Source organism: Vulpes lagopus, chromosome X (genome assembly GCF_018345385.1).
Source record: "Vulpes lagopus strain Blue_001 chromosome X, ASM1834538v1, whole genome shotgun sequence".
In the NCBI taxonomy this organism is placed as follows: Eukaryota; Metazoa; Chordata; class Mammalia; order Carnivora; family Canidae; genus Vulpes; species Vulpes lagopus.
This window is the reverse complement of record NC_054848.1, coordinates 52,857,545-52,875,393: the sequence shown is the minus strand read 5'-3', so window position 1 is coordinate 52,875,393 and position 17,849 is coordinate 52,857,545.

Genomic DNA, 17,849 nt, shown 5'->3' with positions numbered 1-17,849 from the left:
CTCAAGTGCATTTGTCAGATCGCTTGGCCTGTACCTCGGGAAAGAGGGAGGGGAGGGGAGGGGAGGGGAGGGGAGGGGAGGGGGCGGAGAGGGAGCCAGAGGAGGAACTCAATGCTAATTAAGTCTCATTAAAAAAAAAAGAAGACGACAATGAGGAATAAGGAGAAGAAGAAAGAGAAACGAAGCCGAGGGGGGAGGGAAGGCTTGCTAAAGGAAGCAGAACAGCCGCTGGGAGACACACACACAGAAACACACAGGCACAAACACACCCACAAAAAGACAAGCAAACACACACAGCTCTCCATCTTGGCAGCCTGCACCCCTCTTCCCGGCCTGACCCCTGGCCCGGCCTGGACAGGTCACACCTAGGGACGGAAACCAGGGCAATCCTTCCAGTGCCTGGGGCCACCAGGCTGAAGGACAAAGCGCAGCCCTGGCTGGGCAATTTCAGAGCTCTGTGACTGCTGGCTGCCTGGTCACCTCTCAGGACCTTGGTGTCCTTATTTGTTACATGAGGAGAATCCTCGGGCCCACTTTGCAAGGCTGGTGGGAAAAATCAGGGGTCCTCTGTTCAGAGAGCCCAACAGAGTGTCCAGGCACAGAGAGGCTCCTTTGCTGGGGAGCATCTCCACCCCCAGCAGGCCTCTGCCTCTGGTCAGACCCTCCCTGTCAGATCTGGCTGTGCTCTGTTCTCGTGCAGCTCTACGCTGGGACTGGGGCCCTGCTGGGCTCCCTCTCCTTGTGCCCCCACACCACCAGGCCAGGCTGCTTTAATGAAAACTTGCTTGGGCAACAAACAAAGCTGCCCAGGGCACGGAGGCCAATGTAGGTCCACAAAGGTCCCAAACATCCGTAATGAACTAACTCTAGCTTTTTCTCTCTGTCTCTCTGTCTTTCTCTGAATTCTTGGTTTCTTAGTAACTCACATCTCCTAAGGCAGGAGCCCAGCTGAGTGCCAAGGTTGTCTTTCACACCACTTCAGCCCAGCCCTGGATGGAGGAGAAGACCAAGGTTTGGAATGTCTACTCCATCCCTCACTGGCGTCCTTGGCCTTCCTGAGGCCCTGCCAGAAGAAACCCACATTACCCCTTCACTCCTGGCCCCCCTGCCTGTCCCCAGGGCAGGGGTTGCCTCCTCCAGGCAGGAGGGTCCTTCCTTCCATCCAGGAAGAGGGAGCTTCACCAGATCCTGACAGGTCTTTTGAAGATTTCAGTTGAGTTTGTGCCTTTGGGGATGGCATTTACACCCCTGCTTGAGTTCAGAGCATGGATTAGATGATGTTCCCAAAGCGCTCTTTGCCCAAAGCATTCATGAAAGCAGCTTAGTGGCAAGAATGTACATCTGGGGACTGGACAGTCCCAGGTTCAAATCTCTGCCCTGAAAAATCAGTGGCCGTGAGATGTTGAACAAGTTGCCTCTATCTTCTAAGCCCTAGTGTCTTCCTCTTCAAATGAGGTTAATAACCACAGCTACCCTCTAGGGTACCTATGAGGATGACATAAGAGCTTGTGTGCAAAGTGCTTAGCACTGCATCTGACACATACTAGATGATCAATGTGTTCGGCTACTATTATTTTTTGCTTGATATATAATTGACACATAACACTGTATTCATGTTAGGTGTACAACAATAATGATTTTTATACATACATATTGTGAAATGATGACTGCACTAAGTATAGTTAACATCTACCACCTCACACGGTTTTTTTTAGATAGATAGATAGATAGATAGATAGATAGATAGATAGATAAGAACACATTGGGCTATTATTATCATTACCCTTCTGCCTCCATTTCCCCACACCGTGCCATCTGGGCCAGCCTGAACCTAAATCCCCTCAGAACACCCCTGGTGCTCCCATGCCTGGTAAGGAGAAAGTCTCCTCTCAGAGGAAGTGGGGCCAGGACTTCAGAAACCCATGTCACCCCAGGGCTCCTCCCTGTGCCGTCTGGCAGGCCTGGGGATGTTAGGCTCACAGGGGCTCTGGATGGCCTGGACACTAAGATCCGGAATGGGATTTCAGCATGGGGAGTAGTCAGCTCTAGGAGTGGGAAGGGCATGGCTGGGGTCCAGAGGCCTGGATACCACTCCTAGACTTGCCAGGGACTCTGTGGGACCCTTGTTTGAGTCCCTGTGCTTATATAGGTGTTAGCTGGCACCCTCTCCCCCAGCGGCAGGGCTGCAAGGGCTCCAGGCTGCGCAAGTAGGGGGTCACTGTGAAGACCCCCGCCTTGGCTCAGTGAGGTCAGTTGGCATGCCTCATTCCTGCTGCCCTCCCCCGCACTTCTTCACTCCCCTCTCTGGCAGAGCTTTTTCCTGCAGCCTCTTCTGTAGCTCGCCCTTTGAGCCTTTCCGCCTCACATTCCTGTGCAAGCCTTCAAGCAGTCCCAGACGGAGCTGGGGCTTGGATGAGATGCACTGTGAGCTGAGTTCCCATTGTCCACAAATCGGGACCAGCTGTGTGCAGCCTGAGAGCCCCGGGCTCGTGGCCACCCCCACTCCCACTGCACTTACAGAAGAAGGGAGCAGGGTGAGCCCACTGCCTGCCTGCCTGCCTGCCTGGGGCTCCCCCCACCCCAACACACACAGCATGACCAGCTCCTTAGCCAGGAACAATCAAACATTATGAATAAAGATGTGCAGCTGGACAGAGAATTTATCCACACCCACCTGGCCCACGCAGCAGCTCACAGACTTCCTCCCCTGACCAGGCCCTCTCCACCTCAGGGGTGCCCCACCCTGGCATGCAGGCATGCAGAGACCAGTTTCTAGGGACACAGGACTTCTCTAGCCTGGCACTGTCCTCAAAAGAGCACCCTAGCCCTCTGCAAAGAAGCTGCTTGACCTTGTCATGCTGTAGTTTTGGTGGGCTTTTATAAAGGCTTGTTGTGACCTCAGTCGTCAGCATTGGTGGGGGAAAAGGAAGCCAGATCCTGAGGAAGCTGAGTACAGGAATCTGATTCCGGAGTAGGGAGCTTGGTCCAAAAGATCGTGTCCCCCGACCTTTGGTCAAGCTTCGTGTTGGGGCAGGTCCAGTGACAAGAGGGCAGGGGGTAGCTGACTGTTGGTATCAGAGTGGTAGAATTCTAGGTACTCTGCATTGATGATGGCATTGTAGCCAGGCCCTGAGCATCCATGGACTAGCATCCAAGGCTGTGGGTAAGGAGGGGGCTTTGGACAGAGCATCAACCCCATGAGGAAGAAATATGCTTTTTGGTCAACAAGTCATACAGTTTGGACCAATGGATAGCTGCAGGTGGAGAGGAAGTCACGAAGGACACAAATCTGGCCCAGAATTCTCTCCCAGCCCCAGGTGCCATAGCCTAAATAATAAGAGAGCTTCTAGATACCTTTCCCATTACACCATCCCTACCTGCTCCTGCCCCTACATTTTGTCTCTATCCCAAACTCTACTCCCACCCCTATTCCAAACAATTGGTAGAGCTGAGGTGGTCCAGGTCAAGATCAGCTTCAGGCCTGAGGGTTGGGCCTCTAGGTCAGTGGTCTCAATCCTGTCTGCACAACAGAATAACCTAGGGAGGTCTGGGACATCCCCAAGGACCACAGACCAACTGTGTTGGAATATCTGGGGGTAGGATTCAGCCACTGATAATTTTTTAAAGCCCCCCCATCCAAGTGAGTCTACTGTGCTGCCAAAGTTTAAGGTTAGTAAACAGCAGAGTGGTTAAGAACAGGAGCTCTGCAAGTAGGCAGGTCTGCATCAGAATTCAAGCTCTGCCACTTACTCAGCTGTGTCTTACTGGACAGATTACCTGATCTTGTCAAACCTCAGTTTCCTTATTTGTAAAATATGACCTCCACGATTGTTGGGAAAATGAAATGAAAAAATACCAAGATCTTACGATGGTACATAGTAAGTGCTCAACGGGGGCTGGCTATCATCATTTGCTAGAAAGGCTGACTCAGGCAGAGGCTGGCACATAGGTCAAAAGCCATCCCTCTCCATCCAGAGGCTTGGAAACATAGGTTACAGGTTGGTAATGGCATTGGATTTCCCAAAGTCAGGTACATTCATCAATGGTGGAGGCATAAAGTATCAGGACAGATACCATCCCCTCATGTTACAAAGATGGAAATGGAGGCACAGAAAGGGAGACCAGAAACTTGCTCTTTTGACTCTCAAGCCCATGAGTGTGCTCAGATTTATATGCATTTATCTTCTATGTAGATAAACACACAGCAGAGCGCCCACTGTGTGCCAAGCATTGTGTTGAGATGGAAGTGGCACAGGGGTGAATATGGCAGAACTCCTGCTCTCTGAGGGCTTAGAGCCGGGCATGTCAATCTGTTACAAAGAGGGGGGAGTGTTCAGTTCTATCTGGACAGAAAAGCTATATCCACTTGAAGAGCTCCAGAGAAGGACAGAGACAGAGGCAGACCATTGGAGAAGGTATTCCAGGTAAAGGAGAAGACATGGGTAAAGACACTGAAGGTTCTGGAGCAGAGGTCAACCTTTCTAAATCTTGAGAAAGAGTAATCTAGCTTCCATGTGGAGGATGGAGGAAAAGGTAAAAGCAGGGAGGCCTGGTGGGGATTATTGCAATGGCAATTGATGGAGTTATGATTCCATTCTTCTGTTTCTTCCCCAAACCTCACCCATCACCGCTGATAACCTCACCTCATGCACTGAGAAAACAAGTGCTATCAGACAGGAACTTCCTTTTATCTCCACAAATTCCATATCCCCATATCCCCATTGTTCCTTCTTCCCCCATCACAATGGAGGATGAAGCCTCTCTCCCATCTCAGACCATCCTCCAGAAACCACCCTTCTCACCTTCCCTAGGATTTTTAGGGCAGCTTCTTCTACTCTCTGACTCATACCCTCTAACAAAGATGAAAGTTCCATGTCTTTCTTCCTAACAAAAAAGAAGAGTAGAAGAGAGGAAAACAGGGGAGGGAAAGAAAGGGAAAAAAGGAAATAATTTTAAAGACAAGACTTCTCTTTGATCCACAACTCCCTCCAGCTATGACACAATTTCTAGGCTTTCTTTCACAGGGAAATTTCTTGAAAGAGCCATTTATATATACTCAATCTCTGCCTCCTCACCTTCCATTCATCTGTCAACCCCTGCATTCTATCTTCTAGTTTCACCTCTCTGTTAAAAACCACCCTTGTCAAGATCACCAACAAATGCCAGATTGCCAGATTCAGCAGACACTTCTAGGAGCTGATACTATGATGAGCCAGTGTAGTGGTTAAGACAGGGCTTCTGGAGCCAACATGCTGAAGTTTGAACACCAGATCTACCACTAACCAACTATGTGACTGTGACCTTGAGAAAGATACTTAACCTCTCTGGGACTCAATTTCCTAATCTGTAAAGTGGAGGTGATAATAAGAGCACCTACATCATAGGGTTGATGTGAGGATTCAATGAGGTAATACAGGTTGAGTACATTCACACAGTGCTTGGCACACATCCATATAGGCTGGCTCCATCAGTGGCTTCTATCTGACCTGACTTCTCATAAGACTTCACCAGTGTTGGTCAACTTCCACTTTCTGTAAAATGTCTCTTCTCTCTACCCTGTGACCGACCACATACTCTCCCAGTTCTTTCCACCACCTCACTGGTCCCTGTATTCAGTCCCACTCTATCCAACCTCAAAGTACTGAAATCCCTGAGACCCATTCTGGGATATCTTCATTCCTCTCTTCATTCTCTCCCTGGGTGACTGCAACCATTCCCATTTATATGCTTGTGACTCCCAAATGTCTACGTCCATCACAAACCTCTTTGATCTCCAGTCTCATTTAACCAACTACCTACTTGCCATCTTTACTTGAATGCCTACAGAAAAATCCAAATCCACTATATCCAAAGGAAAAGTCTGAATTCACCCTTAAACCTGTTCCTCCCCCAGTCTTTCCACCTCAGTAAATGGGACCATTTACTTGTTGCTTAAGCCCAAACCCCAGGAGTTATATTTTATTCTTTCCTTTTCCTCACTCTCCACGTTCAACCTACAAATAGGTTCTTTTCTATCTCCAGCATATATTGTCCATCCATGCCTCTTCACCTATCCCACCATCACCATCTTCTCTCTCATGGATGATAGCACAGACCTCTTCTCCACCAACCTGCTTCCTGTCTCACCCTGCTACAGTCTGGTCTCCTCACAGTGGCCAGAACAATTGTTTTACAAAATGCATATCAGACTGTGTCTCTCCCTAAATGACAAGCTTGCAGTGGTTTTGGATTGTGCTTGGAATAGAATGCAAGCTTCTTACTCTGGCTTACAGTTTCCCTGGAGATGTGGCCCCTGTCTCCCTCTCTGACCACACCTTGTCCCACTGGCCCCCTTGTTCTGTCCACTTCAGCCATACTGGCATCTTTTCAGCTTCTTAGTATGCTTGAGTTCTTTCTGGCTTCAGGATCCTTGCAATTGTTGTTCCCTCTGCCTAAAACCTTTACTCGTTGGCTCTTCCCATTGCTGGCTCTTTGTCAGCCTTCAGGCGTTAGCTTAAATAAGGCTTCCTTTAAAAGTCCTTCCCTGAACACCATATCTAAAATAGGTCCCCTTGCTGTTCTCTGTCACAGCCATCTATTTACTCCCTTCATTTCTTTTTATATATTTGTTTGTTTGTTCACTATCTGTTTCCCTCACCAGAATGTAAGTGTCATGAGGCCACTTTGGCTGTCTTGTTCACCAGGTGTCCCCCTGAGTCTGACACAGCGACTATTACAAATAATTCAATAACTGCTGAATGAATGGATAAATGAGGCAAAACAGATCATAAGCCTGGAAAAAAAGGAGACTAACTGTAGAGATTGAGGAAGCAGACATAATAAGACTTAGTGATGTATTGGATGTGGGGAGAAGAAGAAATGAGGCAAGGATGACTTCCAGGTTTTGGGCTTTATCAACCAAGTGGATAGTTGGGCCATTTATGAAACTGATAAAACTGAACAATATGGGAAGGGGCCAGCTTGGGGAAAAAATGATGACCTCAGTTTGATACATTGAGTTCAAGGTTTGGACTTGAGTTTGGGACTGAATGAATGACCAGGGCTAGTGATAAATAATGGGACGGGATCAGAATGTCTAAGCAGGAAAGTAGACATTACTGCTCTGGAGAGCACATAAGAGAAAGAAGACCTGAGACAAAAGCTAGAGCAACACTGACTCATACATGACATGAGAGGAGAGTAAAGGAGCTTCAATGGTCAAGAGACCTGGAGGCATTCAGTGTCTCAAAAGCCAGGGGAAGAGAGAATGTCAAGTAGGAAGGGACATGTGGAGGGGTCAGATTAGAGGGTGGATAAAGGCCATTTAATTTGGAGATAAGGAAATCATTGGTGACCTTTAAAAAAGCAATTTTAGGGGAAAGGGAGAGAGGACGTGATGCAATAGGCTGAGGAGAGAGTGGGAGGTGAGGAAACAGTGACAGTGAGTGTAGACAATGCTTCCAAGAAGTTTGGATGAGAAATGAAGGCAAAAGAGAGAAGATGATAGCTTAAGAGGGAGGAAGAAGGGTCAAGGGAGTGTTTCTTTGAAGGATGGGGGAGAAGTGAAGATCCTTAAAGGTTGTGGAGGAAATAGCACTCAAAACAGAGGGAGAGATGGAGATATAAGAGAAAGGGAATAATTGATGGAGTTAGAGGTTAGGTATGGAGAGGTGGATAGACATGTCTTCCCAGGAGACAAAAGCAAGAGGGAGGAAGAGAGGAGGGGAGGAAAGAAGGGAGGTTAAGGAATAAGAGAGACTGGGAGGGATGGGGGAATACAGAGAAATTCTGAGATGGACAGCCTTTATCTTAGCAAAATTGGAAGCCAAGTGTTGGGGTGGGTGTAGTTGTGAGGCTGGAATGTAAGAAAAATGGAAGATGGGAATAGCAGTCTCCATGGGATGAGCCAAAGAACTGTAGAACGGCAGCATAGCAGGGGCCTCCTGTTGAGGCTGCAAACTTACAAGTGCTATGATTTAACTGGCCAGCACAAGGGACAGGAGAAGGCAAGAAATAGCAAAGCTTGAATGGTTTCAAGTCATGAAGGTCATGGCTGGCACCAGGGTCCGCAGGAGACAAAGTGGGGACATGAGGGGAATTAAAGAGAACTGAGGGCTGGAAGAATGGGATAGGGGATGGGGATGAGAGACTAAAGTGCTCATGAGTGGAGGGATCAATTCACTTTTTTTCATTTATCCAACAAATGGTTGCTTTGCTCAGTACCAAGCACTGGATCCAAGACAAGGTTCAGGAAGAATAAAGCAGCCAGTCATCTGAGGGACTGGTGCAGAGGAGCCAAAATAGGAAATTTTGGAGCTGGAGTCCAACCCAAGTAATGACAAGGCTCTGGATGTGGCCAAGCCAGTGGGAAACTTCAACAGAAGGGGAAGTAGATGATGCCATGGAGGTGGGATGGTTGGGGGTCAGGCTAAGGAGATGTCCATGAGGATGCTAAAGCCAGTAGGGAAGGCAGCAGGGGCCAGGCTGGAGCAAAAGGCTTGGGACCTGGTGCTGTGGGAATGGAAGACCATCCAATATTCTGTAGGGCAGTGGGGGTGAGCAAGGGGAGAGGGTCTTCTAGTTAATAGCACGGGTTTCTATGGGAGACAGGGAATTGGAATTAGGAACAGGAGCCTTGGGCCATAAACAACTGCAAACATGGACTACACCAGTTTCCCTACTGCTCCTAGAAGCCAACCTGGGCAAAGGTAAAAGCAGGGCATCCACTGGAGAGAATTGCTAAAGGCAGATACCTGGTTTCAGCTCTGATTTGAGAGTAAAGGGAGAATGTACTTGGAGAAAATCTGGAGGCTGGTAGCTTTGTTCCCAGTACAATAGGCATTCATGGAGAACACTCAGAGTGGTGATAGGGTGAAGTCAGACTTGGGAAAGAAGGATAAGGGACTGGGGTGGCGCCCGAGAGAGCCTTTTGTCCTTGGAGCAGTCCTCTGGGAGCATGACTGCAGCAGCTTGTCCACCTCTTCCCAGCAGAGCCAGTTGCAAGAGACAAGAGAGTAAGGCTGCCTGCATCCCTGAAGCTGACCAGCACAAAGCATGTCAAATCCCCCAACTTTTCCTAGAGTTTTCTCAGCTGGTCCAGTCACTCCATTTCATTTGTCAAGAAGTGGCCCTAATACCTCCCAAACAGAATTGAGGTCAGGTCTTCGGTGGCATCATTGGGGCACCATAGAACCATACTGGCTCAAGGCAGCATAAGCAGGTCCATGTGAGTTCTGTCCTGTTGCTTTGTTCTCTGAAACCACTTCAGTTCCCTCACCTGAGAAATCGTGTAAAAAGGCTTTCATCACAAGGTACTTGTGATGACTAAGACAATGCTCTGAGAAGCCTTTGTAAACTGTCAATCATTACAAAGATGTCAGCTGGAAAAACTCATTATCCCTGGAAGGACAGCCATGGCCTCAAGACACTCTGACCTACCAGCTTGTCTGACCGTCCAGAGGCCCACCTGCCCATTTGTCAGTACAGGAAGCTGGCAGCCTCGAACTTGTGCCAAGCTGGGGAACTGGTGTGCCTGGCAGGTGGTAGTCCAGTGGAAAAAGGGTGGGAAACCAGAATGCTGAGGTAGGGGAAGCATGAAGAGGATCCATGAAGACACATTCAGCTGGCTATCATCTACCCCTTCCCCCTGGGGACTCCAGAACCTGTACGATTTCTATTTCCTTCCTTTGGAGGGAGGGTTGCGGGCCTCAGGTTGGCCAACTGGATGCTAGGCAGGAAGCCCAAAAAACCAGCCTGAGCTGAGGGTGATTGCTACAGGGGACCCTAAGGGGCCTGGAGAATGAGGTGGGAGAAGCAATAGACAGAGCGGGGGAGTGGCCTGTAGCCCCTGGCTGATTCTGCCCTGGAGGGAGGGGATGTGAGTGAAACAGCTGAGCTGGAAATTGGGGAAATCAAACATAAACCACCTCAATAAACCTGTCAAGGCCAACAAACTCCCTCTTTTGTTCCCATTGCCTGACCTGTACTTGGCTTCTAAAGGGACAACAAATTAACTCTGGTTTTTAGTCAAGGCCTCTGGTGCCACTCTGCCTGGGTTGGAATCTCAGCTCTACCACTTATTAGCTGCAAGACCATGGACAATTAAGTTAACCTCCTCAGGCCTCAATCTCCTCATTCGTAAAATGGGGGTGTTGTGGGATTAAATGGCTTAATATTGATAAAGCAGTTGGGAATGGTGTTCAGCATACGGTCAGCACTCAGTGTTTCTAGAGCACCAAGTCTGGGCAGCAACGGTTCTATGGACAAGACATTAAACTTGGGTTCTCACAGATCTGGGCACAGACCCTTCATTTCTCATTTGACCTCTCTGAGCCTCAGATTCCTCATCTTTAAAGCGGGTGGTGGACTAAGTCTTAGTTCACAGGATGGTGTATAAGTTAGATGAAGAAATGTCTATGACTGTGTCTGGCTATCTTTAGCACATAGTCAGTGCTCAGGAAGTGATGGCCTTCTGAAATCTCCCAAATGCCAAGCATCATTTCCCAGAGACTATCCCAGATGCCTGAATAATTATCAGCCCAGTGCAGGACCCTCTTCAGATGCTGAGGCCTGCCTGGTACTCATCTTTGTCAGGGTTAGGGAAATCTGAGGGCCTGACACTTTTCTGTGAGAGCTTCCTGCTTTATGTATCTTAGAGCAGCAGTGCCTCTTAAACTCTAGAGGCTACCAGAATCACCTGGAGAGCTTGTTAAAACACAGATTGCCAGGCCCCACCCCTAGAGTTACTGATTCAGTAGGACTGGGGTGGGGCCTGAGAATTTGGATTTCTAACAAGTTCCAAGGGTGCTGATGCTACTCGTCTGGGGAGCACCCTTGGAGAATGACTGCCTTAGCAAGGCAACTATTAACATGCACATGGAATTCCAGGGTAAGTTGTGTAACTGTGGATTCTGATTGAGTGGGTCTGGGGAGGGGCCTGGGATTCTGAATTTCTAAGAAGCTCCCAGATGTTGCTGCTGCTCTCCACCTACTACACTTTGGGTAGCAAGGCTTAGAAGAGTGGTTTACAGTTAATCACCAGCCCTTCCCAACCAACAGGCTGGCGATTTAGCAGTAGTGAATGAACCAGCGGAAGAGAGTACAGGGCTCAGGAATCAAAAGTTCGGCAAAAAGACAACATCCAAGAGGAGGTGAGAATGCAGTCTTTTCCTGGTGGGGTGAAGACCCCAGTGAGGGCAAGAGTACAGGATTCCAAGAATGGCAGGTGGCCGGCATACATTTAAGGCATTAACAGCAGTGCACAAGCATCCATGCATGCACATGAGAGGGAAAGCAAAAAAATTTTTTGAAAGAATTTGATATATTTTTTCAAGCATCGAAGTAGTATCTTGGGAAAAATTGAAACTTTGTTGGACTTCCTTACACGTATTTTATGGGTTAGTATTGTTTTTAATTTTAATTATATATGGCCAGTGGGGGGGTGGGGGCTGTGCAGGCTGTTTAGAGCCTCTAAAGGTCTTAAAACTCAATCCTGGTGGCCACTGAAGTCTTTGTCCTTGAGCTTTGGGGCCTGAGGCCGTGGCCAAGTGTGTGTTCTGTAGGCTCTCCCCCTCCCCGCAAGGATCTGCAGATGTGATTCCATTTTCTTAGATGGGATACAAGATGTCATACAAAAATAGAGAGGGTCCGAGGACCTGGATGGGCATCTGTGTCACAGGATTGAGGAACACGGGAAAGGCACGTGTTTTCCATATTCTCCAATCAACACGCATACATACCAGCAGCACTTGCTCCCTTGAAGAGTGAGCTGTACCCCCGGCCTTACCAAAGGCAAAGAAGCCCAGGATATGAAGTCACACAGATCTGAATGTAAAGCCCAGCTCTACCTTTTCTTAGCTATGTAACCCAGGACAAATGACTTTTTCCTTGGGTTCTTCATCTGCAAAATGGAAGTAAGAATTCAATGAGTTACTTACTATATAAATAAGGTGCCTAGAATAATGCCTGGCCCTAGTGTATTCCCCCAAATTGCGGTTACTGTAATCATCTAGTTAATAGTCGTCAGTAGGAACAGAGATGAGTTTGGGCAATGAGAAACATGTATTCCAGGAGACAAAGGAATCATCCTTGAAACATGTGAGAGGTATGTTGTGTTCAAGTTGTGTCTGCAGGAGCCTGCCAAGATTCCTCAGGGCCACCTCCCACTTCCCAGTCCTGACACATCATGCAGAGGCCAATGAGACTATCAGACAAAGCCCAGAGTGGGTCCTAAGTGGCCTGGAAATCCTGGTGACAGAACTGAAAACCTTGGGGACACAGGGCCTATTTTTACCTTTTTTTTTTTTTTTTTTTTGAGTTGGAAGCCATCCCTTGTTAAAACAGAGCAGTAATGGGGGTTTGTGGTTTGGCATTCCCTCTCCAGACCACTGCCAGGGTCAGGTCCCTGCTGCTAGAAGGAGATTGGCTGCCCTATCCTCGATGGTCCTTGATGACCGTCAGCCTCTCAGCTGATAGAGGGGAAGCTGGGGCCCGCGGCTTCTCTGGACCTATATCTGACCCACAAGAAGGACCTTAGGCTTCGAAGAGGAAGTGGTGGGTCCCGTAGGAGGAAGTAAGCAGGTAGTGCAGGGCTGGCTCCCAATGGGACAGAGGATGAGGCCTAGACATGGGCCCCAGGACACCAAGGGTACAGAGCTCAGAGAAGCCAGAGAAAAGACTGGGGGACAGCACCACGGGGAGGAGAGAGGTGATTCTGAGACTCTTAGAATGAGAGGTTCATGGCCTGAAGACAGGGGCAAAGAAAAATGGAAGCAGAGAACAACAGAGGCCTTATAAGAATGGTGTCAGACTCACTAGTCAACACCAACATGCTAGTATGGATCCAAAATGCATGTGGCCCTCCTGTTTTGAGAAAACACATCTGTATTTAGATGTCCTTGGGAGCCCTGAATCAGCAGAACCTCTCCCATCACCCACAGGGCAGCAATGTTGGCTTTAAGGATGATTTCAGAGTGTGACAAGAGGTGGCCCCTAGTCTCTGCCTCCTCCCTGACTGGGCCTGCCTCCCCAGGCCAGTGGGTCTCCCCAAAGTCACCGAGAATTGCTTTTATCACCTTCTGCAGGCTTGGAAAGATGTATTCTCCCCTGTGCAGAATTTGTAGAGCAATAATTCATCTGTCTTCCCAGTTTTGTTATATAGACATCCTGGGCTGCCAAATTGAAGCTTCTGGCCAGCATGAAATTGGCCAAGACCAATCGGTCATTGGCACAACTGCCCAAACCTAGAACAGGCTTTTGGAAGCAGTGTGGCTGACTTTCAGATGGCCCTCCAGCTGTTTCTCTTCATGGACATTGGCTGGGGCTAGGAACCACAGACTTCCCCCCAACCCATCATGTTCCGGAAACCACCAATGACTGATGCGAGGACCCGCACAGATTGCCCGGAAGAAAAGCCAGGTCTCGGGCCTTCTGGCTCTGTCCCCTAGCCATCTCACTGGGTTGCTTCAGACTTTCTTAAACCTTCCTTCAAGCGTGTACGCGGTGCCTATTAAATCAGTCTTCTTGGCCTGGCCAGAGCCCTTCCCCCAAGCCCTACATCCTGCACCATAGAACTCCCTCCCCTCCAGCTTTGGGGCCTAATCCCAAGTGTCCTTTTCACATCCGCACCCCGCCCCCCCCCCAGCTTGTTCTCCAAAGGAATGGGCCTCCCCCAGCCTTCCCATCTCCTGCTTCCCACCCTCCTCACCCCCAGCCCTATAGAGTGTCATAAATTCTAACGAAACCCCATCAGGGGAAGAAAAGAAGCAAAAAGTGCCTAATTGGCAGGGGCCTCGAAGCTCTTGGTCCCTGTGGTGGGATTGATAAGGTTCCTGGGAAGCGGTAGGGGTTTGGAGAGAGAAGGGGGAGGCTGGGGGCCTGCCTGCCAAATGTAGCCAATTAATGTCAGTTCTGCCTTTCATGCCAGCCAATTAAGTCCCGCATACTTGTCACCAACCCTGGGAAGGGGGGCAGGGAGGGTGGGGCAGAGGGTTTCAAGGGAACAACTAATTTCCCTGCAGCCAGGATAATGCAGCCTTCAAACAGGGGAAAGGGTTCAGGGGGAGCTAGAAGGTGGCTGGGGGTTGCCAGGGGCAAGCATCAGGGGAGGGGGGACAAGATGCTGAGCACTGGGGCTCTGTGGGCACTTTGTTCAGAGTCCCGGGAGAAATGAAAGATGGGATCGGCTTCAGAGGGAAATAGCTGTGATGAACTGAGAAGAGACCTCACTTTCTTACTTCGTGCCCTGCACCAGTAGAGCCAGGCACTTGCCAAAGCTATGTCAGTGAGTCTTCCCAATAACTCCTGGCCAGGTCAGAGAGGTTAGAGAACCTGCTCAAGATCACACAGCTCCGAGTAGCCAGTAAGGAGCTATTAACCAGGCAAGGTACATGGATACCTTGCCTGGTTAAATGTACCTTCAGACCTTTGCAGAACAGGGCCAGTGGCTTAAGCATCCAAGAGCCCTTGCCACATCCCTCCCCACCTCTGTCAACCATGCAGAGCATCCTAATGGAGGACAGGATGACCCAGGCCTTTAGACAGCAGATGAGGGCAGGAGCTGCTGAAAGACCTTTCAAGGCAGGGAGAAGCAGATTGGAAAGGGGAACGGGAGACTGTGTCTCAGTGAAGGAATATTCTTGTGAAATTGGGAGTGCCCACTCTTAGCCCTCCAAGGACACAACTGGCTACAGATAGAAGAGACATTTCCAAACAGTCAGAGGTTCTGAGGGTCTTGGCGGCCCTGCCCTCAGAAGTCTGAATGCTTAGGGAAGTCACCTTGTCATGCTGGCTTGGGGGAAGATTCCAAGAACTCCCGAAGGAGGGTCCCGGAAGAGGCTGGGGTGGCCAAGGTGGCCAAAGAGCTGGCAGAGGGCTCCAGGGCCCAGAAAAAAGGCCCCCCACAAAGGCCCCAGGGAGTGAATGAGGCTGCTTAGGCAGCCTCTGGCTCAGCATCAAGCACTTGCCCTCAGGAGCCAGTCTGTTCCCAGGCTTACCATGGGGAAAAAGTGAATGAGTAACACAGATCTGAGTACCAAACCTGCCTACACCACCTGTGAGGAGCCCTGGTCCCTCTCTAAGCCTCTGTTACCTTATCAGTGAAATGGGGAGAAGCAGAGGACCCACCTCCAGGGTTGTGGTGAGGCTCACAGATGAGACAGGATGGTAAGGGGCTTGTTGGGAATGCTTCTGAGCAGGCAGTTAGGGTAGGGATAGATGTGTCCAGGAGCGTGGCCACACAGTGGCACCAGCTGCCCCCTCTGCCCTGTGTGCAGGCAGAGGCACCACAATGTGTGCATTGTCATGCAGATGTTTTGTCCACCCACCAACTCCCAGTGGGCCCACTAATGACCCTGAGAGCTGGTTGGAGTCTGGGGCAGGCTAATTACATGGCCCTGAGCCCGCCAAGACCCAATAATTACACAGCAACTTGTACAGAGAGGGTGGCTAATTGTGTGACAAGCTGTGAGGGGAGGGCCAGGGCACCCCCCAAGCTAATGAGCTTTCCCCCAGAGTCCATGGGGCAGGACCAGGGCAGAGGATATGACAGGCAGGCTCTTCCCATTCCCAGCCCCCCATAGTGCCCAGATCCTGGGAGGGTGGCAGGGTGTGCGGGAGGGAGGGGAGAAGTGATTAAGAGCCAAAACTCGCCTCAGACCTGTCTCCTCTTGCCAAGTCTTGCTCAAAGCTGCACCTGGTCGGGTACTATGAGCCTGGCTGTCTCATGAAAAATCTCCCACACACACACCTCCCTCATCCCAGGGTGGCTTGAGTGCTTCTAGGTTTGCCTTTCTGTCCCCGGCCCTGACTGGCTAGCAGACTGGCCATCACAAGGAGTTAAAGACAGATTGGGGAAATCCTTAACCATCAGAGCTGGCAAAATTCTCCAGCCTACTCCATGCTAGCTCCTGCTTCTCATAGGGGCAAGAAACCATGTCAGGGCCAGAGTCCTGGCACACTGGGGAGCTACTCTCTCCCCTGCCTGACGATGAGCTTTTTGTTTCTTTTTCCTCCAAAGCAGTCCTAGATACTCTGAAGGCCTCGGAGGCAGCCAGATCTGTGTTCAAGTTTGACCCTACCACTTTCAAGCTGTGTGACTTTGGGCAAGTCGCTTTCCTTTTCTGAGCCTCAGTTTTGTCAGCTGTAAAATGACAAGGTTATGAAAGATAGGCCAAGTTAATGCCAGTGAGACTGAGAACCCAGTGCCTTGCACAATGGGATCCTATGTAGCTTTCTACTCATGCAGGTTCCTAACTGAGGTCCCACCTGAGGCCCAGCACCACAAAAGAGCCTAGCCATCTCCACCTCCTTTCCAGGTCCAGTAGCCATCCCTATCCACCAGAGGCCACCCTGCCTGCCTGCCCCACCCCAGCCACCAGCTCCTCTCTGGATATCTCTTCTCCTGGGACAGAAGCACAACTGGAGGAGGCAGGAGTGTGAGGGCTAGAGATTAATTACCCCATCTCTCATCCCTTCAGACATGGTGTCCTGTGGAGGTAAGGCCTCAAGATGGAGAGAGGCCTGGGTACCCTCTTCCCCAAAAGGCCTATTTTTCACTTGACCTCCTCTTTTCTAGCCTGCCCCTCAGCTCTTGACATCTGTGTACCCTCCCAAAAAGCAAGCAGGAAGCAGAGGCATTGAAGTGATTGCTGACAAGTTGGAATAGCTTAACAAATTACTCCTAATAAACTACTGGAGACTAGAGGAAGGGAGGCTGGAAGCCAGCCTGGTCCCAAAGCCATACCTCTGTCCATGCCCTGGCGGGCCTGGCCACTCCCAGGACAGCCATAGGCTTTCCAGGCCTGCAGACAGTCTATCTCAAGCCCCCCGACCCCACGCCCCAGCCCTAGCCCTGGGATCTGAGTATCTCCTGGCCTTAGAGCCATGAGGGCCAGAGGCTGTCATATTCACTGAACCCCAGGGACTCTGCCTGGAGTGGAAGGAGATGTGGCAAGGCCAAGTGCTCCCCCCCACCCCTCACCGACATCCCGCAAAGCTGTCTGGTCCAGGAGCTCAGGCTGGAGGCTCCCAACTTATTTGGTACCTGGCCGTCCTCTAAGCATTTGTGCAGGCAGGATTTTCCCTGTGGGCCCAGCTCTGGCCCCTGACCGAGACAAATCATTTCTCTTCTTGGCCATGCTTGCTTTCTTACATTGACATGGAGGAGGCTGTCCATCACCCATCACCTGACTCCTAGGGCTATCCTAGGTGTTAAATCAGGTTGTGGAGAGGAAAGTGCTTCCTTGACTTTGAAGTACCAGACACAGGTTGGTTTGGGGGATGGCTGCAGATTATTATTGCTTTTTATCATTATTCATTCTTGCCCTTTTTGTATCCTTCACTTTTGGCCTCAGCTAGACTGAACCGGTGGGAGGAAAGGGTTGACCAGCTCTACCAGCGGTAAGGAACGCTTGTTTTCACTTACATCTCATTTAATCTCACAGCAGTACTTTGAGGAAGATATTCTCATCTCCTTTCACAAATGAGAAAACTGAGACTCAGAGAGGTTATATGGCTTTCTCAGGACCACACAGCTAAGATGTGGCAGGGCTTGGCTTTAAACCCATTTTTCTCTCAACTGCAAATATTTGCCCTTCAAATCAGCTCATTTAGTGGGCCTGGACCCAGCTAGAATGGACAGATAAGGGGTCTCCACAGTGGATGCTCAAGATGCCAACCTTCAGAGTGGGTTCTGCCCACAGGGTGTGGGCTCCATTCTGGACTTCCCTGGAATGGGGATGCTCTTGAGGGTGAGCTGGGCACTGCTGGGACAGACCAAGTGCTGAGGCCTGTAATCTGATTAAGCCATTAGAGCTGATACCCCAAGCATGTGCTGCCAGGCTGCCAAGTCCCTCAATTAATCCTCAGATTAA